The 22639-nt window shown below is 41.1% G+C and overlaps 1 protein-coding gene across 3 annotated transcripts in view; it reads right to left on the reverse strand.

Moving 5' to 3' along the window:
- The window catches only part of LOC135513022 (circadian locomoter output cycles protein kaput-like), a 52199-nt gene extending 34147 nt beyond the window's left edge, over positions 1–18052 (reverse strand). For all 3 annotated transcript variants that reach the window (XM_064935656.1, XM_064935658.1, XM_064935655.1), the window contains exon 1: positions 17963–18052. The gene's annotated coding sequence lies outside the window, so the exon portion shown is untranslated. The remainder of the gene's footprint in view (positions 1–17962) is intronic.
- Between the last annotated feature and the right edge of the window lie 4587 nt (positions 18053–22639).

Raw genomic sequence — 22639 nt, forward strand, 5'->3', positions numbered from 1 at the left:
CCAGTTTAGCAGGCAATATTAAAACAGGTGAAATTGTGTCATTTCTCTTGCGTTCATTGCACGCAGAGTCAGGGTATATGCAACAGTTTGGGCTGCCTGACTCATTGCAAACTAATTTGCCATAATTTTATGTAATTATGACATAACATTGAAGGTTGTGCAATTTAACAAGAATATTTAGACTTAGGGATGCCACCCATTAGATAAAATACAGAACGGTTCCGTATTTCACTGAAATAATAAACGTTTTGTTTTCGAAATGATAGTTTCCGGATTCTATCATATTAATGACCAAAGGCTCGTATTTATGTGTGTTATGTTATAATTAAGTCTGATTTGATAGAGTAGTCTGAGCAGCAGCAGGCCCGTAATCATTCATTCAAACAGCACTTTCGTGCGTTTGCCAGCAGCTCTTCGCAAGCACAGCGCTGTTTATGACTTCAAGCCTATCAGCCTAATGGCTGGCGTAACCAATGTGAAATGGCTAGTTAGCTGGGTGTGCGCTAATACCGTTTCAAACGTCACTCGCTTTTCGATTTGGAGTAGTTATTCCCCTTGCGCTGCAAGGGCCGCGGCTTTTGTGGAGCGATGGGTAACGCTGCTTTGAGTGTGGCTGTTGTCGATGTGTTCCTGGTTCGAGCCCAGGTAGGGGCGAGGAGAGGGACGGAAGTGATACTGTTACACTGGCAATACTATAGTGCCTATAAGAACATCCAATAGTCAAAGGTATATGAAATACAAATGGTATAGAGAGAAATAGTCCTATAAATACTATATTAACTACAACCTAAAACATCTTACCTTGGAATATTGAAGTCTCATGTTAAAAGGAACCACCAACTTTCATATATTCTCATGTTCTGAGCAAGGAACTTAAACATTAGCTTTTTTACATGGCACATATTGGCACATATTACTTTCTTCTCCAACACTATGTTTTTGCATTATTTAAACCAAATTGAACATGTTTCATGATTTATTTGAGGCCAAATTAATTTTATTGATGGATTATATTAAGTTAAAATAAGTGTTCATTCAGTATTGTTGTAATTGTCATTATTACACATTTTTAAATAATTATTATTAAAAATAAAATTAAAATTATTTTTTTTTAATTATTTTAAAAATTCAGTATCGGCTTTTTTGGTCCTCCAATAATCAGTATCAGCGTTGAAAAAAATCGTAATCGTTTGACATCTACTGGTCACCCCCAAAGCATATTCCTCCATTGGTTGCCTTTCCTTCCAGTTCTCTGCTGCCAATGACTGGAAAGAACTGCAAAAATCACTGAAGCTGGAGACTCATATCTCCCTTACTAGCTTTAAGCACCAGCTGTCAGAGCAGCTCACAGATCACTGCATATAGCCCATCTGTAAACAGCCCATCTATCTACCTCATGCCCATACTGTATTTATTTATTTATCTTGCACATTCATCTTCTGCACATCTATCATTCCAGTGTTTAATTGCCATATTGTAATTACTTCGCCACCATGGCCTATTTATTGACTTAACTCCCTTATCTTACCTCATTTGCACTCAATGTATATAGACTTTTTATTTTATTTTTTCTACTGTATGTTTTGTTTATTCCATGTGTAACTCTGTTGTTGTATGTGTCGAATTGCTATGCTTTATCTTGGCCAGGTCGCAGTTGCAAATGAGAACTTGTTCTCAACTAGCCTACCTGGATAAATAAAGGTGAAAAAAAGATACATTTGACCTGCACAAGCAGCACGATTTGAAAATTGGTCATTGGCTTTGATACTCATTGGTTAGAGATGCTCAAAAATAGCTGTTGACGCCTATCGTCACCACAAACGACTTCAATGATGTCCGTCTCACACTCAAGCATGTGGCAAACAGAGCAGCGGATGAAATTAATGTGAGTTATCAGGCTATAAATAAAATGCACAGAATTGAAAGATATGGTCATTTCATGATGGGGAAATACATTGAAAAATGTGTTTTCGTAGTATAAGCACTCGGAAGCTGACATTAGCATAATTAGCATTCCCATAGAGTTAACATGGCAGGTTAGCTAGTTAGCTTTGAGGCACAACAGATCAAATATCCTAATGTTATTTACATAAAACATTTCGGCACAGTTTGTCTTTTGTCATTGATATTCTGTGTTAACGACATTGTCCATTCAAGCATTGATTGAAAAAAATGTGGCTAACATTAAAATGTTTTCATACATTTTTGTCAACAGATAACATATTTCAAATTCTGTGCACATTATTTAATAGTTTTGACAAATGTAATTCATATTTTACAATGGTTTTACTTGTGTCAATGCACAGGAAGTTGAAAGACAAACACGTTCAAAATAGCTCGGGTCAAGTGGGCAGGGCTACATAAGGTGAATATGGGTGGTGTCAGCAAGTGAGTGGTGTCTCATCTCACCTACAGCTTTTGGAGGGGTAATCAGACCAAAGCATAGAGCACTGTTTCATTCATACACTGTTGTTTCAAAAGCTGCCAATCACTAAAACTGACTCTTTTCAGTGTTGACAGTGGGAAAAGACATGCAGACAAAGCATGATGTGAGAGCAAAGGAATGATAGGAAGTAGGGTTAATAGCAACCTTTCTGTTTCCTTTAAAGCAGCAATAGTTGCAGTAGCAGCAGGAACACAAGCGGTAGCTGCAGCAAAAAGCTGTGCTTGTATAACTGCACTCAGTGCTTCACTGACCTGCTGACACAATGACCTACTTTCTTCCTCCTTCCTCTTTAAACTTCATCACAGCTCCACATGCAGCCAATAACAGAGCACTTTCAGTCACCGTAAAACCCTGAGCAGCCAACCAGGGAGCAGAGTATGTCACCATGAGCCCTGAACAGCCAATCAAGTCACTAACCGGCATTTTACAACATTTGGAAGCTAATCACACAGTAACCAAATGCATCCTGGCTTCCCCGGGGCAGTAGTGAGACAAAGGAACTACGAAGAGAAGAGAGGGAGGGAAATGGAAAATGAAGTGGTGGAAGGGAAAGAGAAATGTTTAAAGCAGCCACTCAAATCACTGATGCCGCAAATGATCTTTCTCCCTCATATACACCCGAACAGTCAAATACACCTCCCACACAGAAGGCCCTTCATCATTTCTCAGTAGTCTCAAATACATCGCTTCTCACACTCACAAAATCTCACTCACCAACACTTTCTCACCATTTCTACACACACAAATTGTGCTGATGTGCTGTGTGTGAAGTGGATCCTCGGTGCCGCTTGTCATCACGCACTCATAGCGACGGTGCCCATCAGCAACGCCATAGCAACCACCCGCGCCATGCAGGGTAAAAATAGCATAGCTGAATTCCTCTACAGTTGAGACTCCATCACGGAGTGAGCCTCCCTATTCTATAAAAGCAGAGAGAATCCCTTTATATCTGGCTGAGGCTGCCCTATGATGGTCTAACTACCACAGAGAGGACCTACCTCCATCACTGGATGCTGCTCGTAAGCAGTCTAAACCATCCATTACCGTTTGAGTGTTCTGTAATGCTATTGAGAAGAGACTGTCCTCATACGTGTGCTTTCTATGTTATACAGTAGAAACCCCCTGTTTTTAATATATGAGAGAGAGAGAGAGAGAGAGACTCAATCACCAAGCATGCCCACCCCCCTGCCATTATACAGCAGAAACTATTTCCATCAAGGAAAGTGCTTCCCCCATTCTGGTCTAGAAGCATTGTAAAAATAAAACAGGGTTAAAATGAATATAGCAGGGTAAACAGAGCAGAAAAAAGAAAAAAAACATACCTAGATTAAACAAAAAAAAATCTGATCCGGATCATATGGACCTTGGCATACAGAACGGGTCCTCTCTAAACTGAGCCTAAGCCTGTATGTACCATTCCTGACACCTGAAACCAATGAGGATTTGTGGTCAATTTATTAGTGAGTGGGTAGGATAGCCCGAGTGTTGACATTTGAAAAGTAGCCGCAGGGAGCTAACAATAAGGATGGGAAAAATGAGTCCGCCATAGCCATTGAAACAGGTCCATCGCCTCGCATCGCCAACATTTAAAACCTTCAGAGAATAAACTAGATTAGAGGTTCTGCTCTATGGCTGCGTTGACACAGGCAGCCCAATTGATATTTTTCTTTCACTAATTGGTCTTTAGACCAATCAGATCAGCTCTGATATGATGTGAAATGATCTGATGCGATTGGTCAAAAGACCAATTAGTGGAAAAAAAGATCAGAATTGGGCTGCCTGTGTAAACACAGCCATTGTGGCAGAGAATCCCTCATTGATCTAATGCAGTCAGAAACCACCAACAAGCATCAACACATTCACTCCTGGGAACTGCAACCAAATACACATTTACACACACTCTGCATATACACCTTCTTTCTCTCCCACTATCAGATCAGAGGCTGCACCTCTCCCTGTTAAATCTAGTTCAGACAATAAGAGAGGGTGTGCCTGCTCCAGTGCACACTGTGGTTAATGGCTTCTAATTAGTAGGCTGACATTTCCAAGAAAACAGAGAATACAGTGGATTTCTTGGTAAGTAAAGTTACTGACAAACAGCAGCAGGCTTGATTCTTCTGATGGTCATTGACCCATACTGTAGCTGGGCTTAGGCTAAAGCCTAGGTCTGGAGCTATTCCTATATCCATGCTGCTGCCCAGTGCCCTGCCCACCCCAGCCAGTCTCTCCACCACTGGGCAGCTGAAGCCTCCCAGAGCTGGGCAGCCAGCTGTGTTCCACCCAAGAACATGCACCCGCAGCCCCGGGCAGCACAAAAGGAGTCTTTGCTTGCATGTGTCCCACAGGCCACAGACAGGAATGTCTTAGACAAGAGCAGTGGTTTCCACTAGCAGCGGGAGAAGGGAGAGGCTGGCAGTGGTCCCGCCACTGTCCCACAGGGGCCTGAACCATACCAAGGGCCTGAACCATACCAAGGGCCCCGCACTGCAGCCAACTGGGTCAGTGGGGTTTTTAAAAAAAGAGAGAGGAAGAGGGAGGGGGAATGAGCACTGCCAGGCCAGCACATGAGAGGAGGAAATTAAAAGATACCATGCCAACTGCCCACTGGTCACCACCTACCCCCATATGCATCATGAGTGTTGGCCTACATTAGTGTTTTTCTCTGCATGTGAAAAAGTCCTGCAGACATGCCTGGTCCAAAGGTTGTCTTTATTGGCTGGGGTCAAACAGACTAACAAAAACATTTCCGATTTCACAGTCACCTGCTACACTATCATGACTCATCAGACAACAAACACCTCACCTACTGCACAAACATATGGCAACAATATCTCCGACACTGATTCTCAACACGGGGGCCCCACATGGGGTGTGTCCTCAGTACCCTCCTGTACTCCTTGTGTACCTGGGCACGCCCCCCATCCTCAAATCTAATTTTATTGGTCACATACACATATTTACCAGATGTTATTGCGGGTGTAGCAAAATGCTTATGTTCCTAGCTCCAACAGTGCAGTTGTATCTAACAATTAACTCATCTAAAAGTAAAAGAATAGAATAAAGAAATATATAAATATTAGGAGAAGCAATGTCAGAGTGGCATTGACTAAAACACAGTAGAATAGAATACAGTATACATATGAGATGAGGAAAGCAGTATGTAAACATTGTTAAAGTGACTAGTGTTTTATTATTAAAGTGACCACTGATTCCATGTCTATGTTTATAGTGCAGAAGCCTCTAAGGTGCAGGGTTGAGTAGCCGGGTGGTGCCCGGCTAGTGAGGTCTATTTAACAGTCTGATGGCCTTGAGATAGAAGCTGTTTTACAGTCTTTCCCCAGCTTTGATACAACTGTACCATCCTCGCCTTCTGGATGATAGCTGGGTGAACAGGCAGTGGCGCGGTTGGTTGACATTCTTGATGATCTTTTTGGCCTTCCGGTGACATCGGGTGCTGTAGGTGTCCTGGAGGGCAGGCAGTGTGCACCCAGTGATGCGTTGGGCAGATTACACCAAAGGGTGGTACAGAGGTCGACCGATTAATCGGAATGGCCGATTAATTAGGTATTATTGAGCGCCGATTTCTGAATCTTTTGGGGATTTTTTTAAAGAATACTTTTCGTAATACTTTTTATATAACTAGGCAAGACAGTTAAGAACACATTCTTATTTTCAATGGCTGCCTAGGAACTGTGGGTTAACTGCCTTGTTCAGGGGCAGAACGACAGACTTTCACCTTGTCAGCTCAGGGGTTTCAATCTTGCAACCGCAGTTAACTAGTCCAACGCTCTAACCATTGCACTCCACGAGTAGCCTGCCTGTTACGTGAATGAAGTAGAAGCCAAGGTAAATTGCTAGCTAGCATTAAACTTATCTTATAAAAAATAATCAAAATCACTAGTTATAAACTACTAATCCAGTTTAGCAGGCAATATTAACCAGGTGAAATTGTGTCATTTCTCTTGCGTTCATTGCACGCAGAGTCAGGGTATATGCAACAGTTTGGGTTACCTGGCTCATTGCGAACTAATTTGCCAGAATGTTATGTAATTATGACATAACATTGAAGGTTGTGCAATGTAACAAGAATATTTAGACTTAGGGATGCCACCCGTTAGATAAAATACAGAACGGTTCCGTATTTCACTGAAATAATAAACGTTTTGTTTTCGAAATGATAGTTTCCGGATTCTATCATATTAATGACCAAAGGCTTGTATTTCTGTGTGGTATTATGTTATAATTAAGTCTGATTTGATAGAGCAGTCTGACTGAGCAGCAGCAGGCCCGTAATCATTCATTCAAACAGCACTTTTGTGTGTTTGCCAGCAGCTCTTCGCAAGCACAGCGCTGTTTATGACTTCAAGCCTATCAGCCTAATGCCTGATGTAACCAATGTGAAATGGCTAGCTAGTTAGCTGGGTGTGCGCTAATACTGTTTCAAACGTCACTCGCTTTTAGATTTGGAGTAGTTATTCCCCAAGCGCTGCAAGGGCCGCGGCTTTTGTGGAGCGATGGGTAACAATGCTTCGAGTGTGGCTGTTGTCGATGTTTTCCTGTTTCGAGCCCAGGGAGGGTGCGAGGAGGGGGACGGAAGCTATACTGTTACACTGGCAATATAATAGTACCTATAAGAACATCCAATAGTCAAAGGTATATGAAATACAAATGGTATGGAGAGAAATAGTCCTAAAACCTAAAAGGCTGTGCAGTTGCCATACCAGGCGGCGATACAGCTTGACAGGATGCTCTCAATTGTACATCTGTAAAAGTTTCAGAGGGCCAAGACAAATTTCTTCAGCCTCCTGAGGTTGAAGAGGCGAGTACAGAAGGGGGCTGAGCACACACCCTTGTGGGACCCTTGTGTTGAGGATCAAAGTGGAGGTGTTGTTTCCTACTATCACCATCTGGGGCGGCCCGTCAGGAAATCCAGGACCTAGTTGCACAGGGCGGAGTTCGGACCCAGGGCCCCGAGCTTAATGATGAGCTTGAAGGGTACTATGGTGTTGAATGAACAGCGTTCCTACATGGCTATTCCTCTTGTCCAGATGGGATAGGGCAGTGTGCATTACGATGGTGATTGTATCGTCTGTGAATCTATTGAGTCGGTAAGGGAAATGAAGTGTGTCTAGGGTGTCAGGTAAAGTGGAGTTAATATGATCTGTCATAAAGTTGGCCTGTTGGGGGAGGTTTATGACCTCCATAAATACCTTTCCCCTTTTCTCTCTCTCTAATTTATAGAGTTGACTCTTGTAAAGCCTTTGTAAAGAAGAGAGTCTGGTAACATCAAAAGGTGGGAAACGGAACCATATTTCAGTAATTCAACCAGTTGAAATATGCTTAATGAATATGATCTCAGATCAGTTGTTGTCTGAGACATTACTACTAATGGACAGGATGACAAACTATCTTGGAAAGTCGACACATTCTAGTTATCAGATTCACATGGAATTGTTGTGCAATTTAAAATGTTTAAATATTAAACTATTTGTGAAAATATTAAATGTAATTTTAGCTTCTTAAATGAGAGAAAGGCTTGTCATAGAGAAACTCTGCTCACTTAGAGGCCCCACCCAAGTTAACAGACATTGGTTGTAAACTATGAAACATGCCCTTCTTTCACCATAATATAAACCCGTTGACGAAAATTAAACTTCCTGTTCCAAGGACGTGAGGACTTGCGGTCCGCACGTTGACAGGACAAAGATCACCTACAGAACTAAGCCAACCTCAGCGTGAGCTCTGTTTGAACATCAAGAACCTAACAAAATTAGCATCGAATTTCAACGCAAAGATAACAATCAACCTCAAGATGATGATTCAATAGGATGAATTGACTATACCAGCCAGAAAATAACACAAGCTTAAAAGTATGGCAACCTGGTATGAACTTTGAACTCTGATTCACTCCAGATGTGATACCTCCTAGCCGTTGAGTTAGCAGCAGCCGCTGTAAACGTGGGCTAGTTAAGGACGGACGACATATCCAGTCTAACACACACAACGATACTACAACGTATCTAGTTTACCACCAGACATTCTTCAGAGGACAAGAGATCCATGCTGGACAACCCGGCCTTCTATCTACGACCAATCTACCGAAGCGCAGCTCAGAGTAAATATTTATTGCATTTTCCTTTTTCAAATGGGTGGTTATTTAGAATGCATAAGATACTGTATTTACAATAGCATCGCTGCCTACGGCCCGATAGAGACAAAATATTTTTGTTCCTCAGTCTTCCCGCTCTTTCATTCAAAACCCAACACCCTTTCTTTGCGTAACCAGCAGTCATATCTGTTCCGTCCGCTCGGGACGTTTTCCTTTATGACATAATTTGTAATCAATGTATGATCCATTCTGTGTAGATGTAATTCTGTGTGATTAGTTAATTATTTAGTAAATAAATAATTCAACCAAATTTTATATTGCAGATTCAACTTGTTAGCCAGGGTTCAAATTTACAGAATTTACAACTTTCAGATGGGACTAAATAAAGTGAGGATTAAATATTGACTGCTACTGATGTAAAAGATTACTAGGTCTTTAAGAGTTTATTCGGATGATAACAGCTCTATAATCATTATTTTTTGGTGCCCCGACTTTCTAGTTAATTACATTTACCTGATTAGCTTAATCAGGTAATATTAATTACAGAGAAATGATTTTATAGAATAGCATGTCATATCACTTAATCCGGCATAGGCAAAGACACGACAGATCCTTAACTAGCCTCTCAAAGCACTTCATAATGACAGAAGTGATTGCTTCATGGCGATAGTCATTTCGTTCAGTTGCCTTTGCTTTCTTCGGTACAGAAACAATTATGGACATTTTGAAGCAAGTGGGGACAGCAGACTGGGATAGGGAGAGATTGAATATGTCCGTAAAACACTCCAGACAGCTGGTCTGCACATGCTCCGAAGACGCGGCTTGGGATGCCGTCTGGACCGGGTTAACATGCCTTGCGAGGGTTAACACGCTTAAATGTCTTACTCACGTCGGCCACGGAGAATGAGAGCCCACAGTACTTGGGAGCGGGCCGCATCGGTGACACTGTGTGATCCTCAAAACGGGCGAAGGCGTTTAGCTTGTCTAGGAGCAAGACGTTGATGTCCGCAACATGGCTGGTTTTCCCTTTGTAATCTTGTGATGGTCTGTAGACCCTGCCACATATGTCTTGTGTCTGAGCTGTTGAATTGCAACACTTTGTACTGACATTTTTGCTTGTTTGATTGCCTTACGGAGGGAATAACTACACGGTTTGTATTCGACCATATTGTCAGTCACCTTGCCATGGTTAAATGCGGCAGTTCCCACTTTCAATTTTGAAAGAATGCTGCCATCCATCCACGGTTTGGGTAGGTTTTAATAGGCACCGTGGGAACAACATCCCTATACACTTCCTGATGAACTCAGTCACAGTGTCCAGGTAAACGTCAATGTTATTCTCTGAAGCTACCCGGAACATATCCCAGTCCGCATGATGAAAACAATCTTGAACCATGTATTCCGATTAGTCAGACCAGACTTGAATAGTCCTTAGCACGGGTACGTCCTGTTCAAGTTTCTGCCTATTGGAAGGGAGGAGCAAAATGGTGTCATGATCTGATTTTCCAAAGGTGCCTGTTTTTTTCAAAATGTTTTCATGTGTGAGTTTTGTAAATAGTAGATCCTTGTTATGTTAGTCTTTAGGAATACACTGTTTGTACATATTTATAAATATTTCTTTTTTTGTAGGAGGAGGGCCTTGTAGGAGTCTTGAAAAGGCGAGCAGCAGTGATCTGTTTTTTCTAAGCGAGTACTACAGTCAATGTGTTGATAAACACTACTGAAGTTATTTCTCAAAATGTGCTTTGTTAAAATCCCCAGCACCAGTAAATGCAGCCTCGGGATTTAGTTTCCAGTTTGCATAAAGTCAAGTGGAGTTCCTTGAGGGCCGTCGTGGTATCGGCTTGAGGGGGAATATACACGGCTGTGACTATAACTGAAGAGTATTCTCTTGGAAGGTAATACGGTCGGCATTTGATCGTGAGGTATTCTTGGTTGGGTGAACAAAAGGACTTGAGTTTCTATATGTTATCACAATCAAACCATGAGTAGTTAATCATGAAACATACACCCCCTCCTTTCTTCCCACAGAGTTCTTTATTCCTGTCTGCGCGATGAACTGAGAACTGGCTGTATGGACGGGGACAGTATTTTTATTTTTTTTACCTTAATTTTACTAGGCAAGTCAGTTAAGAACAAATTCTTATTTTCAATGACGGCCTAGGAACAGTGGGTTAACTGCCTGTTCAGGGGCAGAACGACAGATTTGTACCTTGTCAGCTCGGGGATTCAAACTTGCAACATTTCGGTTACTAGTCCAACACTCTAACCTCTAGGCTAACCCAAGGGAGCCATGATTCTGTATGTTACAGTCCCTGATGTCTCTCTGGAAGGAGATCCTCGACCTGAGCTTGTCTACTTTATTGTCCAGAGACTGAACATTAGCGAGTAATCTAATCGGAAGCGGTGGATGGTGTGCCAGCCTCCTGAGTCAGACTAGAAGTCCACCCCAAATACCCCTTCTCTGCCGGCGGCGTCTTGGAGCAGGCTGTGGGATAAGTTCAATTGCCATGGGGGGTACAAACAAAGGATCCAATTCGGGAAAGTCGTATTCCTGGTCATCAACGGGATCACAGCGGAGACAGTCAAAAACGTTAAGTTCCTCAACGTACACATCTCCGAGGAGCTGAGATGGTCAAACCACACCAACACCATGGTGAACTAGTCACGACAGAGACTTCAACCTCAGGATGCTGAAGAAATGTAGACTGTCTCCGAGGGAACTCCGTGTTCTACATGGGCACCATCGAGAGCATACTGTCGGGCTGCTTCACAGCCTGGTACGGCAACTCCACAGCCAGGGACCGCAAAGCGCTACAGAGGGTGGTACGCTGTCAAACACTGCCTGCACACGACAATTAAACTTCTAATTTAATCATCATAAAAACACTGGAGTGCACAGCAGCATATAGGCTAGCATCACAGCCAATGATGATGATGATCAGGTATGTCAATTTATCAAAAGGCACAATTTTCTTCAGTTTGGAGCCTTTAATCCAATACTTGTTGCAGAGTTTTCTTCCAAAAAGCCGTTTACCACATACATCCCAAAAGGTTGGAATTTACCCTACAGATGACCAACTACAGCCCAGCAACAATGTATTCCTGCTGAGATCAACTCCATTAGGCCTAATGTTCATATCATCAAACTCAGTCATGGGGCTGAATGGAGGGAGGGTGGAAGGAGACATCAGTTCAGTGGTTGTCTGTCTGCTGTAGCCCAGACAGTGAGATCATTGGCTATAGGGGAAATTCCCACAGTTACAGACTGCTGAATGAGGAAGAGTGTGCTCTCTGGAGATGCAAGATACAGACAGACTGCTCTGGCAAAGTCATCAAGGAGCCCTCAGTATGTCCAAGCTTTCTAAGACTAGCCTACATCATAGCAATACACCAACAACACAAACAAAAACAAGTACAACAGTAGACAATCACATCAACATCAGAAATCGTATTCAATAGATCTTTTACCTATTTATTCCATGATAGTCAGGCGATCATTATTTTTTTGTATATATTTTTGTTGTTTTAAAAATCAGTCCATGATCCCAAAACACTTACGTAACACCATTTTTACTTATTACCTGAACACATTTTACCAACGACTTTACTTCGGCAAACCCAAAGACCAGCATTGAGAAACCCATCCCCCAATAGGCTGCCACATAGCTAGATCATCCAATCTAAATGACATATACACATAAATTGGTCACAGCGTTTATGCAGAAATTATTCAGACCGTCACACCAATGGTGCCAGTCTAAATGGAATCCTTGCATACAGACTGTACATTCCTCAAAATCCATGCAGTCTTTTTCCTCATCTCCTTACTTGCTTCACTTTAAGAGATGTCTTGTAAGGCAACAAACCCTTTGCAGGCTGTGGTCTCTGCACATCCGCATTGTTCAAAATGTCCACATGGAAAATAGAAAAACAAAGGCCAATGATAATCATGCTCAAATTATATCAAGATTGCCCTGTGGTTTGGGATAGTCTACATGGTAGGAATATGAAACAGTTGTTACCTGACATTCTTGTGACGTGACCCTCCTGAAGCTTCTCAAATGTCCTTGTGACCAGCCAAAGAAACAAACAATGTATCATGCCAGAATGCAATCTTGAGCAGGCAGAGACCCAGAGGGAATTGGATACTAGCCTAATACAATCCACTATTTGGGAAAACAGCCTCAAAACACCAATCACATTCTTTCTTGCTCTTAAGTCCGCAGTTTTGGTTTATATTAATCCAATAAGCTGTTGGACCGAGGATGGTGTTATGGTGTAGATTTGGGTTTCATTGGGGTTGGCTGTGGTGGACTGTGTATATTTTCAGAGGACAAGGTGGTGCCATGTGAGAGAAGCGCAGTGCTGATGGTTCTGTTCTAGAACCGTCAGCCCAGAGAGCCGTCCTGCCTGCTCTGCTACTCCCAGAGGCTTTGGTTAGAGATGAATCACAACTAAAACATCTGGGTCATCCTGAAGCTCCCACAGTAGTCACACACCAGTCAGAAACACACACAATCAATTCCAGTGCTATAATAAAGCAAGGAAATTAGGCTACATTCTGATGAAAGCAAACCAATCCCTGTTTCCATCCTCTTTGCACAAAGACAGAGGAAGTCTGACTACCATTACCACTGTAGAGGAGGGCACCACTTGAGTGGAGATCACATCATACACAGAATATCCACCGTCTGGTCTGAGTCACCACTGACATTTATGTCTGACCTAGGTAGTGCTAGACTAAAGTTTACCTACCCTGAAACTTCTAGCAATATACAAGGAATACATAAGAGAAATATACATTAAACCCGACAATTTGAAGATGAAGTCAATGCTATATAAGAGCAATGAACTTCGACACCAAAGGATTAAATGGATGTGTTGCGCGTTAAAACAAAAGGCCAATTTATCCTTTCCAATAAGATGCTCATTAAATAAAACATTTGGCTAAAGGTTTGCTATTTCAGACGATGGTCAAAGACGTGACATATTGTTGTCGGTGACGAAAGCTTTAGTGCTCTGCTATAACAAAGACTGTAATTTCAGGCAGCACCCACAATAGCGTACAAATGCCAGAGACAAGCTTATGCTAGAAGAAAAAGCCATCTGCGTCCATTTCTTCCTGAACATCATGACACAGAGTGGTTCGCATCAAACGGTTGACATACATCCCAAGAAGAGAGGTGGTGTCCTACACTGAGTTAGACCTAGATACATTACTGTACACTACTGGAAAAGACCACCTCTATACCTAAAAAGGGAACAGAAGTGTCAAGTAGACTTATTAGAATGAGCTGGATTTGCATATTTGCCTCCATTCTACTGGAAGATCATAATGAAAATTAGGGTAAGTTCAGAGTAGCTACACAAGGGATGTGGTCTTACAGCCGTACTACCACATGCCTGTTTCGATCTCTCCTCACCCTGTCACCTTAAAAAAGGACATTCTGTTTGTGTGTTTCCTCATTAATTATTTCCAACAGAGAATTCATCACACCCCCACATCATGGATCGATTCCTGAACTCCACAGCTTATTTTGTACACTTTTCACAAAGGTTTGGATCAATTCTTTAACACTGCAATTGATTTCAAGACTGTCAAAGGTATTTTGCAGTGAAGAACTAATAACACGCTCCAAGATCAAAAGCCTAAGGACATAATACTATCAGGCCGTAATGTAACTGTAGTCGGTGGGCATATGATCTGAGCTGCCATTCCCTGCTGCAGTGCTGTCAGGTTCAGCTTAGAGATCCCTAGGCTGTTGTGTTGTGCTTCTGTAAAAGCAAACGACTGGCAATCAACTAGCCAGCTAATTCACCCCACCTTCAAATCAATGGGACTTGCAACAGAGAGCATCCTGACTGGTTGCATCACTGCCTAGTACGGCAACTGCTCGGCCTCCGACCGCAAGGCACTACAGAGGGTAGTGCGTATGGCCCAGTACATCACTGGGACTAAGCTGCCTGCCATCCAGGACATCTACACCAGGCGGTGTCAGAGGAAGGCCCTAACAATTATAAAAGACCCCATAGACTGTTCTCTCTACTACCGCATGTCAAGCGGTACCGGAGTGCCAAGTCTAGGACCAAAAGGCTTCTCAACAGCTTTTACCCCCAAACCATAAGACTCCTGAACAGGTAATCAAATGGCTACCCGGACTATTTGCATTGTGTGCCCCCCCCAAACCCCTGATGCTACTCTGTTGATCATATATGCCTAGTCACTAACAATACATTCATGTACATAGTACCCCAATTAACCCCGACCAACAAGTGCCCCCGCACATTGGCTAACCGGGCTTTCTGCATTGTGTCCTGCCACCCACCACCCCCTCTTTCACGCTACTGCTGCTCTCTGTTCATCATATATGCATTGTCACTTTAACCATATCTACATGTACATACTACCTCAATCAGCCCGACTAACCAGTGCCTGTATATAGCCTCGCTACTGTATATAGCCTCGCTACTGTTATTTTTCACTGTCTTTTTACTGTTTTTATTTATCTATTGTTCACCTAATACCTTTTTTATTTATTTTTTATTGCACTGTTGGTTAGAGACTGTAAGCAAGCATTCCACTGTAAGGTCTACACCTGCTATATTCGGCACACGTGACAAATAAACTTTGATTTGATTTTATCTTAGCATCAAATGAACAACACCATACGTCACTCCATCTGAGGGCAGCTAATATTGTATCCCGGAGTCTAGGTGTCAAATGCACATCGCCTCAAACATATTTCCTTACTGTGCAGTTTCTAGAATTCAGACAACAGGCTACTGTGCAGCAGGTTATGGCTTCCTGCCCAATATTGTGTGAGAGCTGTGACGTGGCACCCAATGATGGTTTGAGGGAAGAGAGCTGCCAAGGGCCATAAAGGCCATGCTCTGTGCAGTACTCAAAGACAACTTCGCCACAAACTCCTAAACACAAACAACAACACTAAGGTCACTCAGACAAGTCACACAGACGCAGCACTAAAGATATCACTAGATGCAGGGCAAACTAGGTATCTCTAGTACTGTCAACAAAACAGATACAGCTCAGAGTGGATAACTATTAAGAGTGATAAGAATGTGTATGCTCTGATGAAGGTCTTGCGACTGAAAGCTTAGCATACTTAAATGAAATTTGTGCATCGATCCAGAGTGTGCAGAATCTTTATTCCATTACAGAATAGGAATTACTAACCATGGCCTGCCCTCAACTTGTTCAACCATAGAGCCACTGAACAACTTGTTATTCCATTTGCATGGTTAAATGGATGTTTCAGCATTGGTTACACGCTGCATCCGTCAGTGCAGATATTGGATCGGCATAAGTCAGAGGGCAACTTATCAATAACAGATGACGTATCCATCCTGGACTAGGCAAACATTGGCCATTGTTAGGTGATACTGGGCAATTCCACAGTAACAGAGTGCAGATGCAAAGTTTAGTAACAATGACTGCACAAACAGTGCATCACTCTGTTACTAAAATTGTGTATAGAGTTGTATGGTTTGTTTAACTTTGCAATCATTGGTTTTTGTTTAACATACATTTTAAAGTGAAAAATCTATTACTGTTACCTACCATGGAATTGCTTGTTTTACAGCTGATTAAGAAACATATCGGTATTTTTTCAAGGCTGTCCAACACTACTGAGCATCACAGGAGCCAGTGAACCCAAATTGCATTCGTCAGGCATTCCGTGCATAAATAAACAACATTTGTAGCCCACATCAAGGCAGTACAATAACAGAATGAAGATGGTCAGATAGGTTACTCAACTGATTTTGTTCCTAGAACTAAAGCCATTTAGACTTTTACCAGTGGAATACATTGTAGCCGAGTCAAAAGCCATATACACTGAACAAAAATATAAACTCAACACAGTGTTGGTTTCATGAGCTGAATTATTTTTTTTTTTTAAATACCAGAAATGTTCCAAATTTCTCTCAAAATCTCCACCAATTTGAGCATTGCTACTTTGCCAAGATAATCCATCCACCTTACAGGTGTGGCATATCAAGAAGCTGATTAACCAGCATGATCATTACACAAGTGCACCTTGTGCTGGGGACCGTAAAAGGCAACTCTAAAATGTGCAGTTTTGTCACACAACACAATGTCACAGATATCTCAAGTTGAGGTCAGCGTGCAATTGGCATGCTTGACTGCAGGAATGTCCACCAGAGCTGTTGCCAGAGAATTGAGAGTTAATTTCTGTACCATAAGTTGAGGAGTATTTCTGTCTGAAATAAAGCCATTTTGTGGGGGAAACTCATTCTGATTTGCTGGGCCTGGCTCCCCAGTGGGTGGGCTGCACCCCTGCTCAGTCATGTGAAATCCATAGATTATGGCCTGGTTAATTTATTGCAATTGACTGATTTCATTATATGATGAGTAACTCAGTAAAATAGTTTAAATTGTTGCATGTTGCATTTATATTTGTGTTCAGTATATATGCTAAAATTGTTGCTTACAAGAGCCACTGGATCAGCGTACAAGCGTATAAGTGGTCTGCATTTTTTTTACCCATAGCCTACATTGCAACATTTTGAGAAAAATACACAAACTGCAGCTATTTAGTTTACTGGCGCACAATGCTCTCCCTTCATTCTATGAGCCAAAATCCGAGGTTCGAATTGTAACTGTAGCTCATTCTTGATTACAGTGTCCATTATGCCCATTGGCAGTATATCTGATCACTGACAAACCCATTCAAGCTCATGCTAAATGTTCATCCCCGTTATAGCCAACGGATTTCCTCTGCATAATATTGATTTGAATTTCTCACTGGATCAACCCGCTCGCTACGTTTACAGGTTGCGTCCGCGGAACCAAGGTGAAAATGTTCTGGATAACTTGGACTTGTTTTACACGGGAGAGCCCAAATCCATGAGAAAGCATCCGATTGCACAGTAAAAACCTAACAATCGCATCCACGGCTAATGGCACCTTCGCTGCACAACCGCAGCGTTCAGCCCCAAAATGAACATCGCTAGAAATTACTGTGAAACAGACGCAACTGTGCTGTCATTCCAAACGCGCACCCGAAACCAACTGCGCGTTTCATCACTCCAAAACAGGGGTCACTGCGAGCAACCAGGTTAAATATAGAAACAAAGTTAACACATTATGCGATAGATATAGCAACAATATTACAGAAGATTGTAAACATACGAAACCCAGGGAATATTTAAACCTCAAAAACATCTGCGGCGTTCTGCTGCTCACTCCCCGGTATTTGTAGCCTAGATTATGAATGTGGGTCACCAGGCCTTCTGAATCAAGCAAACATAGCAACAACAAGAAAACATATCCGTTGACTCCTCTTCAATATGACTGCGTCCGCACTATAACAGGCGCGTTTCCAAATTATTGTAGATTTTGTCGGTAAAAATGTCATTCTTACCTTCTCTGTTCATCGGGATTTTCCTGCTCCTTGTTTTTCTGCGCTGGGTTGAACTGGAGTTGGATAAACAGCAGGGCCTACCGCGGTCTCCTGACGCGCATGCGCATTTTTACTGAGCATTCAATTTGGCACAATGAACTCATCCATATCTTGCAAATATTGTAAGACGTTTGAGTGAATTATGTTTCGCTTAGATAATAACACAAAGCATATATCCGAGCACAACAACCATAACCATAATAGTTTTGTTGTTGAATTATTATATTTTTGGAAAGAAGGAGCCTATACATTTTCGAGGCACTTAAAAAAGTGTTCTGCGTATAGTCATATATACGGAATCATAAACTTTAAAGTCAACATGGATAAATGGCTCATTTAGTATTTTATAGGAATATTAAATACAAAACCAGATGTTTTATATAAATCATATATATTCAATGATTTCTTATGTTTCATAGTTTATATTAGTGGTTCATTATCTGTAAACTAAAAGGGTTACCATCACACAGCCAAACACATTTTTGTTTCTTCCATGCAATAATGTAAAGTACTATTTTTTTTATCTTCCTCATATTTCCTTTAATTTTATTATAGTTGTTGTGTATCTAGAACGGGTCTATTGCTGTGTTTATGTATTATCCGAGATATTGGAAGTTCCTAGTTCCTATTCGTAAATTCACTTGAAAGACCCTTCAAGTCTGAATACGTTTACAAGTGGGGAATAAAAGATTATAACAAATCCGTTTTAAACAAATACATATATTGTCATTGTTAAGAAAGCTAGATAAGTTAATTATAAGCAACGTTAGCTAGCCTATCAATCTTATCAAGATAGCTAAAGTCTTATTATAGGTTGAAGAATTGTTCCGACCAAAAAGTACGTGAATGAAACGAAGTCGTATTTCCGACATCACAGGTAGGAAATAGGAAGCTACGACAAGCATATGAACGCAGCGCATAGCCTATCATTTGTTGCTACTGAACACTTTTTCTCATAATAGCCTACCCTACAAACATTTTCTTCATGTAGGCCTATGTATACTGAACAAAAATATAAATACAACATGTAAAGTGTTGATCCCATGTTTCATGAGCTGAAATAAAAGATTACAGAAATTTTCCACACACACAAAAAGCTTATTTCTCTCAAATGTTTGTTTGTTTGTTTGTTTGTTTACATGCCTGTTAGTGAGCATTTCCATTTTCCAATATAATCCATCCACCTGACAGGTGTGGTATATCAAGAAGCTGATTAAGCAGCATGATCATTACACCGGTGTACCTTGTGCTGGGGACAATAAAATGCAACTCTAAAACGTGCTGTTTTGTCACACAACACAATGCCACAGTCTCAAGTTTTGATGGAGCATACAATTGGCATGATGACTGCAGGAATGTCCAATATAGCTGTTGCCAGAGAATTGAATGTCAATGTATCTACTATAAACTGCCTCCAACGTAATTTCTGATCATTTGGCTGTATATACAACCAGCCTCACAACTGCAGACCACATGTACCCACGCCAGGCCCAGGTACTCCACATTCAGCTTATTCACCTGCTGGATCATCTGAGTAAAATCTTTGAAATTGTTGCATTTTGCATTTATATTTTTGTTCATTATAGAAATGTGCTTTTAGCTGTATATATTCTTATCATAAAACAGAATGACAGCAAACACAATCCTTATTTTGCTATTAGATGGTGTAAACAACATGTTGGCTACTATGTTTGTTTCATGTGAATCTTTTTAAGAATGGTTTGTGGCTACGCACGCGCTCTCTGAATTCCTGTTATACAAACGTTCCAAATATTTGGCCTCCATGAGCGCTCACTGAGTTGGCAGAGTGCCAATTAGGTCAAACTCACGAGTCAACCAACCTTTATTGTGCGCGGGAAAATAGATGCTTGGCAGCTGATGTGTCGTATCACTGGATTGTGCGTTTTCACAACAGGATTTACGTCAAACAGAACGCCCCTTTAAAAGTTGGGCACGAGCGTTCAATATTTTTGGACTATCCGTTTGTTAGATTCTAAACAATTAAGGGTGGAACAAGGAGAGACATACTGTTTAATCGAAATGGACCAGGACTATTGTTCAGCTCAGCTGTAAACCCACACAATCCACAGAAATAACAAAGCCAGTAAGACAATATTAGCCTACTACAGAACTTCATATTTATTTTGGGTCTTCAGACATGACCTGACCTGGTTGTTTGGAAATGATGGACTTTTTGTTTTAGCAATTGTTATCACCATATCATAGCCTACTCTGAAATGTATCCCATTGATAATAGTATAAAGTACAGCAAGAACATGAAATCTGGCAAAGATTGGCACAACTATAGTCTTTATTGTGTTATCACTATTGACCTCACATTCCATTAATTATAGCTCTCTGGGGCATAGTTCTGTGCAAAGTCAGTTTGCAGGTTTACAAGCTGACAAATAAACTGTATTTAGGCTACTGTTTTACTAAAGATTTTGCAGCATGCTGGATGTGGGAGATGTACTGTATAGGCCTACATAGTCATTGTAAATAAGAATGTGCTCTCAACTGACTTGCCTGGTTAAATAAATAAAAAATAATAATGAACATAGGTCCAGTAGTCCTACGCTATTATTACAAACTACCATCATGACACAAAGTTCTGTCTGCTTTAGGATATTCTGTGGCCCCTGCTCAAATGTGCTGTTTCCCTGAAGGAATTGAGAGAAAAAACAAACAAGCACTCAGAACCTGACCCAATAGCTAAAGAACAAACAAACACTTTATTTTGTATGGTTTTCAACACTATGATAATAATCTTAAACAAATGTACACAACGTCTAAATGAGGGAACTGTACCATTTCCTTGGAATGGGCTTGGTGCTGAAGAGAGGACTATGTTTTCTGAGATGTTCTTTTGACAACCACCAGATAGCGCCATTATCAAATATTTTTTGAACATAAACACTTGTTTTTTTTCAATAATTTTGGTACATTTTTCAGATGTAAGTGGTATATTTTCAAAGCTCTAAGTACAAAACTCTATAAACGTACAGCATGCCTCTTCTCTTATGTTCAGAACCTTTGAGCATTTATTGGGGTTTCAAACATCTTTCACCCAAGTATTTTCATGCAAAATCAGTTTTGCTGAGAAATATTTGTCACCAATTCATCAGATAAGGAATGATAGGCTCAATCTAATAGCTAAAAATACAAGGTAGACATTTCAAAACTGTTATTTGTAAAGTGATGAATAGAAATAGATGGTAAATATAATTTTCTATACAGTATTTACTATAACTTGACATGCACAATTTCTTTATAATTTGTATCAAATGGCAGGTTGTGAGCTTGTATCTTTATATAGTACATACAGTTGAAGTCGGAAGTTTACATACACCTTAGCCAATTACATTTAAACTCCGTTCTTCACAATTCCTGACATTTAATCCTGTCTTAGGTCAGTTAGGGTCACTACCTTCTTTTAAGAATGTGAAATGTCAGAATAATAGTAGATAATTATTTATTTCAGCTTTTATTTATTTCATCACATTCCCAGTGGGTCAGAAGTTTACATACACTCAATTAGTATTTGATAGCATTGCCTTTAAATTGTTTAACTTGGGTCAAACATTTCGGGTAGCCTTCCACAAGATTCCCACAATAAATTGGGTGAATTTTGACCCATTCCTCCTGACAGTGCTGGAGTAACTGAGTCAGCTTTGTAAGGCCACCTTGCTCGCACATGCTTTTTCAGTTCTGCCCACAAATTTTCTATAGGATTGAGGTCAGTGCTTTGTGATGGCCACTCCAATACCTTGACTTTGTTGTCCTTATGCCAACTTTGGAAGTATGCTTGGGGTCATTGTCCATTTGAAAGACCCATTTGTGACCAAGGTTTAACTTCCTGACTAAATGTCTTGAGATGTTGCTTCAATATATCCACATAATTTTCCTCCCTCACGATGCCATCTATTTTGTGATGTGCACCAGTCCCTCCTGCAGCAAAGTACCCCCACAACATGATGCTGCCACCCCTGTGCTTCACGGTTGGGATGGTATTCTTCGGCTTGCAAGCCTCCCCCTTTTTCCTCCAAACGATGGTCATTATGGCCAAACAGTTCTATTTTTGTTTCATCAGACCAGAGGACATTTCTCCAAAAAGTACGATCTTTGTCCCCATGTGCAGTTACAAACCTTAGTCTGGCTTTTTTATGGCGTTTTTTGAGCAGTGGCTTCTTCCTTGCTGAGTGGCATTTCAGGTTAATGTCGATATAGGACTCGTTTTACTGTGGATATAGATACTTTTGTACCTCTTTCCTCGAGCATCTTCACAAGGTCCTTTGCTGTTGTTCTGGGATTGATTTGCACTTTTCGCACCAACATACGTTCATCTCTAAGAGACAGAACACGTCTCCTTCCTGATGGCTGCGTGGTCCCATGATGTTTATACTTGCGTACTGTTGTTTGTTCAGATGAATGTGGTACCTTCAGGCATTTGTAATTTGCTCCCAAGGATGAACCAGACATGTGGAGGTCTACAAAAAAATTTCTGAGGTCTTGGCTGATTTATTTTAATTTTCCCATAATATCACGCAAAGAGGCACTGAGATTGGATGTATTTCAAGGCCTACCTTCAAAGGTCCACTTTCAATTGAGTCAAATGATGTCAATTAGCCTATCAGAGGC

The sequence above is a fragment of the Oncorhynchus masou genome, chromosome 24 (genome assembly GCF_036934945.1).
Source record: "Oncorhynchus masou masou isolate Uvic2021 chromosome 24, UVic_Omas_1.1, whole genome shotgun sequence".
In the NCBI taxonomy this organism is placed as follows: Eukaryota; Metazoa; Chordata; class Actinopteri; order Salmoniformes; family Salmonidae; genus Oncorhynchus; species Oncorhynchus masou.